General features: G+C 40.6%; 1 protein-coding gene across 19 annotated transcripts in view; it reads left to right on the top strand.

Moving 5' to 3' along the window:
• The window catches only part of ADGRL3 (adhesion G protein-coupled receptor L3), a 486,086-nt gene that overhangs the window by 13,310 nt on the left and 455,700 nt on the right, over nt 1-17,076 (top strand). For 2 of the 19 annotated variants that reach the window (XM_072336629.1, XM_072336628.1), the window contains exon 2: nt 13,293-13,407. The exons of the other annotated variants lie outside the window; for them this stretch is intronic. The gene's annotated coding sequence lies outside the window, so the exon portion shown is untranslated. The remainder of the gene's footprint in view (nt 1-13,292; nt 13,408-17,076) is intronic. 19 annotated transcript variants of the gene reach the window in all.

The following is a 17,076-nucleotide window of genomic DNA, read 5'->3' as shown; positions in this document are numbered from 1 at the left end:
CAGCATGTGCTGATGGGGGAGAATGAGCAGAGTCTCACTGTTGTCCCTGTTTTGTGGCTGCAATGAGCTAGGACTATATATATATTTATATTTCCCCCTTTGTTTTTCTTTTTCCACCATTGCCCACCTTTCCCATTGGTTTTTGTTCTATTTGCAGTTTAGGATATCAGTCCTATGAAAAATCTATTCCCTTGTTTTCCATGTGTTGTGGTTTAAGCTGTCATGTTACTTAGCGCCACACAGTTGTTGGCTTATCCATTCCCAGAGAAAGAACTGGAGGGGGGGAAAAAAACGTAGTAGAACTCGTGGGTTGAAATAAAGCTATTTACTAAGACAAAGAGAAAGGATAATAGTTATGACTGTAGTATATATGAATATATTTAACAAGTAATTCTGAAGCAGTTGCTTACCACTCACTGACCTGTGTCCCACCCCCTTCAAAACTCTCCTTCCTCATGATGTCATATGGTATGGAATATCCCTTTGGCCAGTTTAAGTCAGCTGCCCTAATTCTGTTCCCTCCCAGCTCCCAGGGCTCTTTGCTGTGAATGGCCTTGGCTCTGTATGGCACTGCTTAGCAGCACCTATTAACATCAGTGTGTTATCAGCATTGTTTTTCTCCTAGAACCAAACATAGCATCTTATCAAACACTCTGAAGAAAACAATTCCTTCCCACCTGGAACTAAGACACTGTGTTGGTAGGATTTTCTTGTTCTTGTTTCAATATTGCTTTTGTCAGATTAACATAAAGCAAGGAGGTAGTTGTCCCTTCTAGATGGGGGAGCAGCTGTTGTCCCTTTTGAGTCTGTTTTTAGCTTTAGTACTGAGAGCTCTTCAGGATGATCTGAAAATGTCCCTTAATTCGTCTGCTTGGATGGTGGCCTGCAGAGGTTTTCTTTTGTGGGCTTGCTTTGTTTGTTTTCCTCAAAAATTGTGTGCTGATTGAGGCCAGTTGCTGCTGATAGTCTTTGGGTACACTGTTTGTAGCTCATTCAAAATAATCACTAATTGAGAGCGGAATGTTGTAAGCTTGAATTTTCCTGCACTTCATCTTGGATGAGTGTTTTTCTGGAAAAGCAAGAGTGAATCTGCTTCAAGATGCTTCCTTCAATTTGTAGACGGATAAAGATGCATTTGAAAACTAGCCTAGTGTTGACTCGTAACATTGGTAAAATATGTGAGAAATTGGAGTTTCTTTAAGAAGTACAGCATCTTGTCACTTTTGTGTCTTTCAGAAATATATCTGTGTTTGCTGTAAGCAGACATTATGCAGTACAGCTGGGGTAGCTGGTGGAGAGGCAAGGTTGGATCTCTTCATGAAGACTCCTGAACGTGCTCCTATAGAGTGTATGCTTTTGTTACTGAATTCCTGAGCAAGGCCACTGTCTGCATAATCTGTGTAATACTGTCAGAGCAGATGATCAGAAGTTCCTTTCCTGTTTGCCAGATATTGCTTTCAGGTGTTATCCTGATAAGTATCCTAGTACTGACTCATGAGATCACTAAAATATGTGGGGAGTTGAATTTTCTTTAAAAAGTGCAGTTTTCACCTGACCTCATCTACAAAGTTGGCATACCTGTGGCTCTCTATTCATGTCTCACCCTGCACATGCCTCTGCTGATTGCCACGAAGGAGGTATCTTTGCTTATCCCTCAGAACGTCCCAGTGACGTTTCAGCTTCAGCCCATTACACAAGTGTGGTCTGTCTCTTCTGGCGTAATCCCTTTGTGCGCGTGATCGATCTGCTGCACTTGCTTCTGTTCCTGCTGACCTTTATGGCCTCTTGCCTTTTATTTTTAGACAGCTCTGTGTGTGCCTCTAATTAAAAATAACGTTTCAATGCTTCAGCAAAAGAGGCATATGTACAGTGACTTCACCGAAAGTGTGATGTGCCAAGGCCTGTGAATTTTGGAGATGCCTTAATGGTTGCTGATCTGGAAATAACAGGTTGTAAGCTGGAAATGAAAGGAATACAAGAAAGATGCAAAACCTTTTCTGTTATTTTATGCAGAAACAGTGAATAATGCTTGGATGCTGCTTCTGTATATTTTTTGTATTGACAAATACTAAGGTTTCTCTTATGTCTAATCATGACTCCAAATTGCTTGGCTGCTTTTTGACAGAGTGCAGTGTCCTTGCAAGTTAACATTTTTCTCCTCCTCTGGAATTACCAAACAAGATTACTGGAGCCTGTGGGGTCTCCAGAAAAGCTTCCAGCCTGCAGCCTACCTGCTGTCCTCTGTACAGCGGTATCTGTGTGTGAGCTCATCACTTAAGCCTGGCCTCCTAGCAAAAGTGAAGAAAGAGGGACGTCTGTGGCATGATTTCCTTACTTTCCTGTTCATGCAGACATTTCAAATAGGTCAGATGAATTCCACCCTGAAATTTCTCTCTGCTGACTGTAAAGGAAGCCTAAGGTAAAAACTTGGAGACGTTTACATTGCAGATACCTTATGTCAGAGGAGGTGAATCCCACCTCAGGAAATTGCTGGCTTTGGCTCACGGTGAGTTTCCAATTTAAATCTGGCTGTGTGATAAGCAGGTGCCCAGTGCAGCAGCAGTGCCAATCTAGCAGGATGGCTGGTGATGCCATAGAGAAATAAAGGTGGCCCCAGATTGGTTCCCCGCCCCCCACCTTTAACCTGGGGAAGTTCTCAAGAATCATAAAGGTATTAAGGCACATACCTTAATGCAGGACTTCCAGAATGTGAGTGGCCCATCCTGTTTGCTGTAGTGGGATATGAAGTTTCTGTGCTCTGCATTGAGAGTAGGACTTTCATTGCATGCTTTTGTACCTCTACTGTTTTCTGTGTAGTATGGCAGGCTGTGAGCTGAACTTCGCCTTTGCTCTTCCCTTTTTTTTCCCCAATAACATTAATAAAGTGGATGTTGGGAGGCATGTCTGTCTCAACTCATTTGGAAGGCATCCTGGGGTAGGTACTTTATGCAGCCCAGATCTTTCCTTGACCCTGGGCAAATTAAGGATTGAGCTAATGAAGCATGTCCTCTGAGTATGGAGTTGATAGATCCTACTGGAGTCTTTCTTCATAACATTTGGAAAAAAATGATTTCTTCCCTTCTTTCTTAAATCACAGAGAGCTGCAGTCTAGACAGATGTTTCAGTGAAGGTTTTGACTGCTCCTCTTGGGTCCCAAACCCAGCTCTTGGTTTTGCCATCTGTTTCTGTGGCTGTATGGGGAGGAACCAGCCTGGGAAATGCATCTCTAATTTTAGAAGCTCCATTTGGTTTGTAGCTCTGGCTGGGATGTTTTCAATTGGGATTTGTTTCCTGGCAGGCTCACAGCTGATTTTTTTTCTGTAGCTGTGTGGTACTGGTACAAGCTGTGGGACAGCACGAGGAGTGCAGATCTGTTTAAAATGGCGTCGGTATTTGCATGGAAGTGATTGTTGAGCTAAGATGCATATGTGTTACACGTCTTGGCTTTTTTTTCCTCCTCATTATTATTTCTCTAAAAATAGTAGGAAGCTGAAGGTGATCCTCACTTGAACCCCTTTGCTATAATGGAAAGGATGTTTGGTCTCAATCGGTATTGATCAAACATCAACAAGTGTCAATGATTGCAATTTTTTCTGCATGGAAGAATTCAGTGACACACCTTGGCTTCACATGTGTTTCCATGTCAGGTGCCATCATGTCACACTGCTGCTATCTGTCATGTAGCAACAACATGAAACGGAATATTGGTGGGAAGGTTCAACCTCTGCTGCTTTATCACCAACATCCACCTCTAACATCATGGATCAGCAGAGTAGAACAGGAAGCATTACTTTAGAGCAACTCTTGTTTATAAACACATACAGAATATATATGTATACATAAGTTGTGTGTATATTATACACAGTGTATATATATCTCTGTGTGTTAAAACTTAGTGTGCAAAGTGTGTAAAGGATTCTGATCTTCCTACTGTTTTTGCTCAAGAAAAATATGATAGAATTGAAGTTCAGCTTCTCACAATCACATTTCACAACTTGCACAGAACTTTTGAGAGATGTGGGAGCACAGTGCATTTCCTGCATCTTCAATGCAGTGCAATATATATGCACAGCATGTGCCCCAATCTATCAGTATTGAAGATACGTAGTGTTAAATTCACTCACCCTGTTCCTAATTATTTGGTACTGGTTTCCTCTCTGCATTGTTGGCTTTAATTTTTTAGGCAGGTGACTGGATCCTTGAGCAGCCCTTCACTTTGAATAGGATAGAGATGCAGATTTTAAGGCCTGCTCTACAGCAGTGATGTGCTGGTAGCTGTGGCAGAATCTGTGCAAGCTTGTGCAGAGACTGCTTTAATTTGGTCTCTGCAAACTTGCGAGGAGAGCATTTACTGGAATGCAATTGCTTGTGTCCTCCATGGTAGCATCTGTTTTAAGTTATGAGGTAGTGATATTTGTACTTTTAGTTTCAGAGAGTGAGGTAGATAAACTGGTAAGCCGAGTCCTGCAGTGGAAAGACTGCATTTTAGCCTTAGTCAAAGGGGGGGAAAGTGTACACAAATATCTGGTATAATTTGTGCAGTGCCATTGTTTGGACAGTTTTGTCCTTATTAGAGGGCTAAGGCAATATTCCTTTGTTCCTCAGCCATAATATAAAGTAGCATATGTTACTTTCTCTAAGTAGAAGGAGAGCTGATACCAGTATGTAAAAACAGCGTGCCAGCTCATGATGAGGAAAAATATTAAATTTCTGCTGTTTTGAATAAGTTTTAAATGAATGTTGGAAACAAAGCAGATGTTGCTGAGTCTTTACTTCAGTGCGGTTTAAAAATCCAATTTGTGCTTTACAGTCATAGTTGTCAGATCAAATTAAAAAATCAAAGGCAAGCCACGTGGGGTTGGATCCCATCAAGGACAAAACCAAGTGACCTACTGCCTCTAAAAAAAAATAATAAGAGGGGATTGGAGACACACACGTTTTCAGTGCCATGGCTAAAAATGCTATGTTCTGATAGAGATGATTTGGAGTATTTTCTTCAGGGTGACTTGTTAGCCATTGGACTTGGTAGTTCTGTTTTCAGAGTTGTTGGCTAGAAAGGATATTCCTGCCTTCCGTACTCTTCTGAAATGGGGTGTGAGTCACTGCAGTGATTCAGTGTGGCTGTGTTGACCTGCACCAAGTACTGTGGATTTATCTGTGCATCAAACACCTTTGCATACATTCAGCTTAGTGTTATCCCTGAACTGCTGTAGCTGTGTGATGTGCCCTGGCACAGATGTGTTCTTAATGATGTCTTTGGGTCACAAAGACATGTGCATTTTGCTTGAATAAAATTTATTTGCAGGAAAACAGTTGTGTGTGTTCAAAACCTGTCTGTTCCTCTCTAGGGCAGCACTTAGAAACAGAAGCAGGGCCCAAGGGAATTAAACATGATATTTTAATGATATCTTAGTTGAATCTTATTTTTTCATTTTCCTAATATTTGCCAATTTAAAATCTGAACGAATCCTCCTCTTATTGGAAATAAACTAGATTTCTGATTAGAGCTTATGATGCACTTGGGGCTCTTGTCAATACAGCTTTAGCGTCTGCTTCTGTAAGAAAGCACTGATTGAGCCTGAATGGCATTGAGGTGTTGCATCGAGACCAGCTTTCCTACCAAAGGACATAGCTTTGTAGCCAAGACCAAGTACTGATGTATTTCTGAATATCTTTGTTTGTTTTTTGTTCAAATCTACTCTCTTGCTGTGAGCATCTTAAATATTATTTTAATGTACGCTTGTGTTCCCTCTGGTTTTAGAGTGGCTGTTAATGCAAATGTTCCTAGAATGGCGCAGAATTCTATAGTGTTGATTTTTATTTTCCAGGTTGTTCTCCTATTTTTGTTTTTAGAAAGCGTGTGAATTTGGAGCTCCATTAGAAAAATTGGGATGCAGGAGCTAGATGGCATGCATATGTGAAAGGACAGCTGTGACAAAGAATGGGCTTGTCTGCAGACCTTGGAGCAATGAGACGTTAGGGATGCACTTCAGTATGGTATCTTAGGAAGCATCAGTCTCATTTGAATAGATTGGATGTAGCATTAGCACTGGCATGGAATTGCCCTTCAGGGTTTTTGTTTTTTTTTTCTTCAGATTTTTGCTAGCTTACCTTTTCAGGCTTTTAATGAGGTGTCAGGTGTCAAGACTTTGTTAATCCATATTAATGTGATCTCAAGCAGGAGAAGGCTTAATGGCACAAGCCCTTGTCTGTTCCCCTTCCAATTCTGAAGATAATTCACAGCGCCCCGCCTCAAGGGAGTGACCCTGCAGGTATTTGTCTAGGGCTTGGGTTGAAACCTTAAACCTTGGAGAGAATTCCAGTTGAGATCCTATGTCTGGTTTGCTGGGGATTGGCAATGATCTTGCAGTAAGGAGGCATTTTGATAGCTTTTTTTCCAGGTAGCTTTTTAAAGATGGATTTCTGGATATACATAGACTCTTGCATTCATAGTATTGGATTACATAGGCTTTTTCTTTAATATTTGGCATCAATAGCTTACCATATACCTGTATTTAATAGTATTGACTTGTTTAGCACTGTTCAGGAATGGTGTCTGTTCTTTACTTACAGTGGATTTTATTTCTTTTCATTCTCTTGTTTAAAGAAAAAAAATCTTGAATATGTTAACTATGAGCTATTAACCTTCATTTGCTATTAGTTGTATTGAAAGCTGGCATAGCAAATGCTGTGAGCTTAAAGAAATGTTTTAATTGGGTCATTAGATCCTGTGTCATTGGGTGATTGCCCGAAAGCAATGATAACAGGAAGAGGTGTACACAGACAGGGTCTTAATTCAGTGAAGCACTTATGCAGATACACTGCTAAGGTTGAAATCTTCCTTTGCATTTGAGACACAAATGGATTCCCTTTGGGAGGACTTGGTGCTTTGGCAGGTGTGGCTCATGCAGAGGAGCTGATGAACTTGGTTAGTTTGGTTTCCTGGGTGACGTTTTGGTTAGCTGGAAGTGGTGCTGCACATTGGGAAAGTCTGCTGTGGTATTTTGCTTTGCTGTATTTCTGCATTGGCAATGTTACTCACCTGTTTAAAAAGAAAAATGTAGTAAATTTTATGTCAAAATGGAAAAGGGCATCTTGTTTTTCACTGAGCTGCACTGAGTTCCAATGGGTGCATTCAGTGTTGTAACAGAAATGTGTATTTTCATCAATACAGCAGAGCAATTCTTTCTGTCTGAAGTGGGGAAGCTTCTGAAAGGGCCCACTGGCTGCCCAGGTTTTTGTGTCTTCCCAGTAAATGGTTTGCAGTCAGTCAGATTGCAGAAGTCAAAAACAAAACAACAAAACCCTGACATTTTGAGGCAGGGATTTTTCTCTCTCTCTCTTGCTTTGCCAGGAACAGGGAAAAATTTCAACATACTCATTTGTAAGAGAAGCATGCTAGATGCAAAATGTCATGCTTTGTAATTGGATTGTAACTTCTTGTAACAACACAGCCAATGGAATAAGTATTTTTATCACAAATCATTGTTTCCCACCTTAAAAAGTACTCCGTAAAGCAGTAGGTTTATTTAACAGCTGTGTAGGTTGATGAACTTTGGTAGCTTCTGAACCTGTTGCTGAATTTCATTCCTGGTGGTCAGGAGCAGAGTGGTCTCAATTTCTTCAAAGTCTGTGGAAGCTGGTACCCGGTTAAAGCCTACCAGCATCTCTTCACTGTAAGGGACTCACCAGGAGATCCATCCTGCAAGTCGCATATAAATTAGGTTTCTCTGTTCGTGCTTGGTGGAGTCGATAGTTCTTGGAGAGGGTGATATTACTGATAATATTACAAATGGGACTTTGTGTAACCTCAAGATTTTCCTTGGTATGTTTTTTTTTCTTTTTAACAAGCTTAGACTTGCAAGACCTGATCCTCAATGATGTATTGTGACAGTGCTTCTAGCACCTTCAGCGGGGCCACAGTCTATTTATACCATCTGAGGTCTGGCTTTAATTGATGGATTTTTGTACCTTTTTAAGTGAACATAAATTATATGAATGCTTTACGGTCCAAAGTAATAAAAAATCTGAATTGTCACCATTTCTTTCTAATTGTATCACAAGACAGATTCCTGAGTGAAGTATGCACATAAACTTTTAGCCCATTGAAATATGCATATATAATTTAATTTGCATACATTAAATTCTTAGTTTCATTAATGATTTAAGATTCTTTTGCAGTTGGAAGGCTCTGTCACTTTTTTCATCCCCCCCTTGATTGAATTGCCTATTCTGTTTAAATCAGACTGGGTAAAGCTGCTTGTGTGTTATAGAACAATACTGGTAATTTTGTTGCATCTTTTATCAACGTGACTAATATATAACTGGCTGCACTGTATTATTAGCATTTGATATATCAGAGTATGAGACTCCTCCACAGAGGAAATTTTGAAGTGCAAGATGGCAATTGCAGGGGATATGGCTGAGAAGGTGAAGGAGAGAAACCTTGGCACCGTATGTAAAAGAAGCATTTCAATATTAGCATTGTTTAAAAGGCAGTAAGCACATTTTGCAGTTTCCTTATTAATAAGTGGAGTAACAAATACAGAGAGCTCTTTTTTTTCCCCTATGTTATGCTACAGCAAAACAGTAAACATAGGACATTTTAAAACAAATTTTAAGCAACAGAACGCTAAACAAGCAAAAAGCTGAATTTTGCTGCTGACCCAGTGCTGGGTTTTAAGCTGCTGTTGCTGATGGGCTTTTTCATTCTGCTGGGATGATTATTTTTTTGGATTTTAGTTTTGGAGGTTGTGGGGCTGTTACTCCATTGAAATGAGCTGAAGTCATCTTCTGAAAATTTCCAGTGATTATGTCCTCATTTCCTTTGAAACTGAAGACATCTTTCCAGAAATTGGGAACTTGGAAGGCACAAAAGGATCCTTGCATATCAAGAGCTACTTCATGAGCATCTGTACCATGATTTCCCAGTACTAAGGAAGCTACCAGAAGAAGGAACGAGTTTTTTGGCTGAAATAGCTCTGGGTTACCTATTAGGCTGTTTGATGGTTTTGTTTATAGTGTGAATATTTAACTTTCATAGTCTGTTTGCAGTTTCAGAAGAAAGGACCCCTCTCAGTTACGATGCAAAAAGTGGCTTTTGCATCCTCTTTGCATCCTACTTTTTCTTCCTTGTCTGTTGTATGTGCTAAATTTGGAAGCAAATCTGGGCTGTCTTCTACAAGAAGTGACTGATGGAAAAGAATGGGGAGGTCGTAATTGCCTAGGAGGGTCCTCATCCCATACATACATGTGTTACTGTAGAGCAGAGCAATCCCACTGAGGTTAAGTGGGACATGCTCGCTGTTTAGAAGCAGGTTGTGTAGTTGAGTGTACTCTGAGCTGTTGGTTAGGGTTAAGTTCAGCTTGGATGTCAGGGGTGCTATGATTATAGAGAAACAAGGATTAAAGAAGGAGTAAGAGGGGAAAGCAGACAATTACTGAGAACAGAGAAACCACATAGTGTTTAAAAATTCCCTTTTAACTGAGGATCAGATATGCTTGGACAATGTACTGACACTTGCTCTTGAGTACTCCCAGCTTGCACTTTGATATTAATTGAACCAAGGACTAAAATTCCTGCTTTGTTGATTGATTTTTTTTCTTTAATTTTAAACTGATTAATGTTTTCATTTGAATAGCACTGCTGACTCTGCAAAAGATGTGATCTTTTAATTAGCAGATGTCAGGATTAGCATTAGTGTTGAGTTGTAATTAGCATTTGTACGCATAGCAAAAGACCCAAGCTCAACTTGGCAGCAAGGGGAATGAAATTATAGGTAGTGTTGTAACTTGGCGCTTTACTGCATATCTGTAATGTTTTTATGGAAAAGCGAAACCCACAAGTATTATGATCAGTGCATGAAGTCTAGTGGATTAATTGCTGATAGACAAATTACATATAAATTATTGGTATGTGTTCTACTAGTTAAATCATAAGTTTTGTTGGCCTAACAGAATTTAATATATCTAATTGTCACACACTGATGCTCTTAAATTGAAATGGCAATAGTTTCTTGGCTAGGTTGCAGGAGCATGCACAAGCGAGCATGGATGTTTCTGGGAGTGGTGTGCTGTGAATAGGAGAGACCCAGCTGAAGCGTGGGACATCTGGGGTGCTTACAGACCCATTTCAGGCAAAAATTAAAGAACCAAAGAGCAATGACTTGATGCCTTTGTTTGCAGAAGTCAGGGTTCACCTGGACTGAGCTTGCATGGCTCTCTGCATCCTCTTGATAGCTCTCTCCACCTGGGTAACACTGGGTGTCAGTTTGGCTTTGTTTGGTTTTCTTCCCTGTGAACAGTTAATATGCCTCTACAGGCATGTTAAAGTTTAGGTATGTATAAGTTAGAAATTTCTAGCTGCTGGTAACAGGCAGAAATATCTTGAATTAATGATTTTCCTTCTGCAGATGGACAGAGTTCTCTGTGGATTTCCAATGAAGCTGGTTTTGGTATGAAGATAAAGTTATATTAGTGTTGAGCTGTTTGTTGGGGGTGATGCATGTTGCACTTTGGACTTGCTGCTTTTTCAAAGCAGCCGTTCTATGCAGTCTCCTTTCTCTATTGAGTCTCAACATGAATTAATTAAATTCTAAGTAGCAGTTGTGGAAAAGAGTAAAGAAACAAGAGGAGAGGAACAGGGCAGTGCATTTATCACAGGTCAGGGATTTGCAGATGGACCCAGATACATGAAGTAGCAAAATAAGAATGTCTTTTGGAGGGATGCTTTACCTTTTCTGCTGATGAAAAATCTGCATTGTTATAGTAATTGGAGACAAAGCATGATTGACTAATGTTGTATCTAAAAGTCAATGATTGGTTGTTGTGGTGAAAATCTATTTAGTAGCATTCTATCCATGTTAAGAAAAAATAGTCCTTTATGATGCTGCTAGGTAATTGAAGCCGGTGGTTATTTTGGTGACTAGTAGTCAAACTCAACAGTTTGGCTTTTGGTAGACCAAAGGAAAAAAGCTACTTGACTACTGACAGTTCAGGAACAGAGATTTAGGGTTTGTGGTTCTGGTTCATACAGGAAAAAAGAGCTTTTCAGTAAGCACATCTGTGGTAATGATCATAATGTTAATAATAGTGAAATGAGTTTGCAGTGCTTTTCAAGGCTGGACAGGAGGGCAGCATCCTGTTCCCAGTGCGCAGATTATGCTCTGGGTTTTGGTTTTCCTACTGTACCTATAGGAATAGGGTTAGCACTTCTGATTCCCTTTGCCCAGTACTCTGAAATGAATTACTGGCAAGTGTGTCTCAGGCTGATTTACTGAGGGTTCCCACGCTATCTTAGTGTTTTTGGTCTTTTGAATGTTATGGGAGGCAAACAGAAAAAAGGCAAAACTTGTGCATGTGAAGCTGATGTTTTAAAAATAAAAATATTTTAAGAGAAAGCTGAGACTTAGTTTCAATCCGTGTGGTTTGTTGAATTTTAGGAAGCAATAAAGTTTTCAGATGTTTATAGTAGATGACAGTTTGCTCCCCTCTTGTATTTCCGCTAGGGAGAAGTGATAAAGATGTAGATATCTTTTTGCATGAATAATTAATGCTTGTGTATATAACCAGCACCCCCAAAACACACCCACCCTTGCATCCAAAATCCCATCTGCAGAAGCAACCACTAGTAATTTTAGCTGCAGTGACAACGTGTGCTTAATATACACTGTTTGGGTGTGTGTTTTTATGTTACTTGTATGCTTGCAAGGGGAGTGGATTGGGATTTAAATTAATCTTAAAGGTGATTCTCTTATAAATTCCAAACGTGGTTCTGTTTTTCCAGAAGCAGGGAGGGCTGGCTTGTCATCCCAGCTCTGCCATGGGCCTCCATGGTAAGAGTAGAGATGTGGCACAAACCGCACGACATGTCAGCCAGAGCAAATTATTCTCTTTGCTCAAGATAATTTGGTTTAATTCCTCTATCAGGAGCTACCTATTCTTCTCTTCTTTCTAAAGTCTCATTTAGAACACTCCCCCACCCAGCACTTTATTTCTGAGAGGAAGAAGCAGCGATATCAAAGGCTGAGACTGTTCAAGGTGTTGACCTTTCAAGGAAAATGTGTATCCACGTATACAGCGGTATAAACCCTGAGTGATCGTTCAATAAAATTGCATTTAAAACTATGGTGAGTCTGATTCTTCAAATGAAGAAGCAGTACATCTCACCTTCCAGCTGAATAAATACAGCATGTAGTGGAGTGTAATACTATCATCATAACATAATTGAAATGATATTATTCCAATGTACAATTCAATAAAACTAACCACAGTAGTGTAGTTATCGATTTAAATTCAGTTAAAAGCAATTCACATATTCAGTTCAAAATATTTCTGATGAATATCAGCTCTGGTAATACGATTTCCTTCATTCAGTAGCAGAAAAGAAGTTTTTATCAGCCTAAAATATCAGATAAAACGTTTGGAAAGAATTTGATTTTGCTCTGTTGGCATGAACAGACTGAATCTTTAAGAGTTTTTTTCCAGTGTTTGTATTCTGGTGCAACTCCAGTTTTTACTGTGTTTGAAAAATAAAATAAATGGATTCCTTAATGACATGCATCTGAAGGCAAGGAGTTCTTTCTGCTTGAAGCTGCCACAGCAAGTTGGAGGTGGGATTATTTGTCATGTAAATGCCTGACTCCAACCTCTTCTGAACCAGAAGAAAGAGGCTGTGGTAATTACTTGGGTTTTTCCTAGTGTAATTAGCAAGTAATCTGCTGTGACATCTAAGTACAACATATGTAGACAGTGTGCAAGTAAATATGTTTAGTGAATTGTAAAGCGATGTTGGCCTTTTTAAGTGGAAACTGCAGTATGGTAGAAGAGCCTTGTGCATACACTGGCTCTCAAGGCTGTTACTTCCCGACATGCTCTAAAAGGCCACTGAAACATGGGAAAGCAACTGCATGGTAGATCGTTTCACTGAGGAGCAATGAAAATACATAGATTTGGCATTTGTTTCTTCCTTGTGGCAGGATCAATAACTGCAGGCTTAGGGCCAGGGTTGCCCTCTTTTCTCTTCCCCCTTTTCTTTTTGCATTCCTTTTCTCATCCCTCTTTTAAATCCACTTTTAAGCAGGCGGTGCAGCCATTAATGCTCTGAGGATTTAGATCTTGCCATAAGTACTACCTTGTTAGTTCTCTTTTGGCTTCAGCTGTCAGAATAGCTATCAGCTGACTGTACACCAGCTCTCTTTTAAGAGGAAAAGTGAGAGGCTTAGAAAAAGTCCATCTGTCCAGGAAAAGTGAATTCAATGTGCGCTCTTCTTTCTCTTTTTCTGTCTTTTAAGAGTTGACTGAGGATGCAGACATTTTGGAAACAAGTTGCGAAGCTCACTTCAGGAAGGGAAGCCAGCCTGTTTATAGCTGCTGCTAGCTCTTTGCAGGTGTCCAAACCTTCTCCAGGTAGGGAAGATGTGCTCTGTGCTGGCTCTTTGCATTTGTATGTAGCCTTTACAGTTGTTTTTTTCCTCTGTGCTCACTTTTTATGCATACTTGCTCATACTAGTGTACATGTTCTATGTATTTGTAGGTCCTTCTGCTTTTCCATAATTCTGCCAAGTGTTATAAAACCTTTTTCAGTAGGAACAAGTGAGCCATATACGATGTGCGGAGCTGGCCAGAGATCTTTGCTCCATCTGCTGAGGTTACTTCCTCAGTCTGAACTTGAGCTTTAAGACATATTCTGTATTGCTGATTAAAAATGATGCCGAGGAACCATTTGGTTCCTGTAAGTGTATGACAGAAGCTTTACATCTGAAGGTAGATTCTTTGCATTCAACTAAACTTTTTTTTTTCCTGTTTGCTTTATTCAGAGATGCAAACCATATTTTGTCTATCAAAAGCATATATAATTGGTTTCAGAGCAAGGAAGGAAATAAAACTGGAGCTTGTAGTGAACGTAAATTCTCCTTGAAATGTTCTGAATGCTTGAGTTTTCATTCCATCTCAGTTATAAGGAAGCCTGTACCCTGAAACCCAAGACATGTTCAGTGGCTACACCTTTGTGTGGAGAGACCCTGAAGTTGTTAGCTGTGCTGGCTTGAAAAAGAAGAGGCTTTTGAGGTGCTTTGAAGAAATAGCACTGGAAGTGCCTCATATATATATATATATATATATATATGTTCTGTGTACATCATGTAGCACTGTGAATGGCTTAGGGAAGGAGATACCTCAGCTGGAATGCTTCCAGCCTGGTGTTAACATTGTTAAGCTTGCCACAGATGTGAATTATGTGAAGTTTGGCATATATCATTTGTTGTTAATGGTATCCTTGATAAGGCTGTTTTGGAAAAGAACTTGCAATTTCCTATGTGCTATCGGGGTTTATTTATTTATTTTTTTAAACTACAGTACTGTTCAAAAAAAGCAACCCTTGCACAGCATTGAGCTGACCCACCATTCGTTTTATGGGGGAGACTGTGCTCTGTGCTGTAACATCAGCATGCTTGCTTTGTTATACCAAGAAGGGAGTTGAAAATGTTGCAGCAAGCAGCCCTTCATGGGCTGCTGCTTCCTGCCTCCTTGATCGTCGAAGTCAGTCTTTCTCAGCTAGGAGAAGAAATAAAAAATGAAGGAGGTTACTTTGCTCTTCTCCACTTTATGACCTCCCCTTGCTTCCTTCTGATTTAGGATTTGTTACAGACTCAGGAAGAAATGTTTGAGGCAGTTTCTACCAAGGCCACTGGTGGTACTTACTTGTGCAGCATCCCACTGGTAGAGCCATAATCTCCTGCTAAAGGTTTAGATGATTAAAAGTTGCGTTTGTGGCAGTGCTCAGCAGTTGCAGTTGTCTGAAATTCCCAGGCTGTAAGTTACTTGCTCTCACATTGTTCAGAATCTTTGAGGGTTTTTGTTTTGTTTTATGAGCTTAAATTCTTAAAAAGTGGAACTGATTAGAGCATTTCTCTTGACCCCAAGTTTTTGACAAAGAAGCCGATGTAGGTATTTGACAGTTACTTACTTAAGAGGTGATCAGTGTGCCAATGAATTAATTTTTCTGGTTGAGATGAGCTAAGTTCAGTGCTCTGAATGGGGGGCAAGGCGAGGAGTAAACAAAAAACCGAAAGTGGCACTAACACAAATTGCATGTGTGTAAACAACTATGGTTGGGCTGATTCACCTCCTAGGGTTCAGCTATTGGAGCAAGTGTTGGGAACATTCTCTGCTTACGCTGGGAGTGCACAGGCAAATTTCTCAGTGGGTGAAAACATTCCCGCCCTGATAATTGTGGCTCGGCTATATGGGGAGGAATGCTGACCTTTCCTGTGTGTTGGCCAGGAGCTGTCATAGGATGGGGTGCTGCTTGCCCTGGCAGTAAGGCTTGAGGGCTCTCGTCCTCTTCCTTCCGCCTCAATAACAGCACTTGTCATCTTGCTGCGCGAGTGGATTTTACACAGCTCAGCATGCTTTTCAGAAGACACCAAAATATTAATTAGACTGCTGTAAAAATTAATTGAAACACAGCATAATCTCTGTTAAGTAAGGTCACTGAAATTGTCTTAAAATAGACCCCTCAAGAAATAAGATGAAATCTCTTAACAGAAAAGCTTGGCAGATTTCCTGTGCCAGTCCTCTCGAGATGCTTCCTGTTGCTGTTAAAGCACATTCAGTGTTTCTGTTTTTCCTTACAACACCTGCCATTCAGAGCAGAGAACCAGTTTCCCAATCCTGCTTATCTCTGCTAATCCATTAATGGTATTTCAGCCTCCGTTGCCCAGATAGTTGGGATGGGAGCCAGGCATGAACCGATGGCATCTTCAGCTGAGCACAGACTCCTTGGGAGAGGACAGCGGATGTGGATAGAGATCTGGGCTGGCAGTTGTTTGATTTCCATTGCAGATCTAATACCCAGCTGACTCGCCCTTCTGACTTTTTGCCAGAAATGTGCTTTTTGTGGCAGTCTGGTTGTCATGCCCATATTTGATGACAGCTGAGGACATTTCTAAAGACAGGGCGGAGAGGCAGGCTTGATCTGCAGCTGGGTTGCGTGCCTGCAGCTGGCATGGCTGGTCCTGAAGTTCTGCATGATTTTGGTACAAACACTGGAACAAAAAAAAAGAAGCACAGAATAACCCAACATTATTTGGGGTTCCCATTTTCCTTAGGCATTTTCCCAGGAGCAGTCTGAAGCAGGTGCAGAGCAGCAGTCAACTTTAAACCTGAAGTGGAACAGTAATTTATGCCTTGCTCCCCAGACAAGGAGGATGTAGCGCACATGCATGCCTCAGAGCCCAAGTAAAATGGGTTGAATGTCATCTGCCCATCTTTCTGTCTTGTATGTGAAGAGCAGCAGATGAGGATACAGCTTCAGTTTTTTCATATGTCTCCTCATTTAAAGAATGCTGGGATCTTCTATTTCTCCCCACCTGCAGGGGAGAGTACATTTATTATGCCACTCATTCAGTCCAGCCTGTTTGCTGAATTACTTGCTAAGATCTTGCAAGGTTTTAGAGCAGAGCTGAAACAAAAGATTTTGTCATGCGTGCACATTAAGCACACACAAACCTGGTCTAGAGAAATAGGTGCAAAACAATGAGAAGGAAGAAAACCCACCAGCTTTTCCAGTGGCTCTAGTCCTGCTTTTTTCTTAGTTCTAGGAAACTGTGCTTTTTTTTCATCTCGTTTTCAGCTAGCGAACACCAAATATTTCTATTTAGATTTGGAAGCAGAATCTGTGTTTAAGCTAGAGGTTGTTCTTCTAAGCCTTTGCAGTGGATGAATGAGTGGGAATTTCTGACAGTCAGTGATTGTGTGTGACACCTGCTGCATTTTATTTTAAAGCAAAGTGCTATCTGGAAAGGTAAAAATCACCTCCTGCAGACAGAGTAGTTCTCACTGGACAAAGCAAGTTTGCAGACTTGAAGCAGTGTTAATCTTTTCCTGCTCTGGTATCTCATTTGGCGTTGTGACGGCCTCTCCTCCAATTGGAGATCAATAATCTGCAGCAGTAACAACCATGTGGTGGATGTGAAGGGAAGGAATCAGAGCGCCAGCAAGATGAGAGCATGGGTGGAAGAGCTGCTGTGTTGTCTGGATTCTGAGGATTTTCCCCTCCTCCTCCCAACACAAGCC

The sequence above is a fragment of the Excalfactoria chinensis genome, chromosome 4 (genome assembly GCF_039878825.1).
Source record: "Excalfactoria chinensis isolate bCotChi1 chromosome 4, bCotChi1.hap2, whole genome shotgun sequence".
NCBI lineage: Eukaryota > Metazoa > Chordata > Aves > Galliformes > Phasianidae > Excalfactoria > Excalfactoria chinensis.
This window is presented reverse-complemented; position numbering and strand designations above follow the sequence as displayed.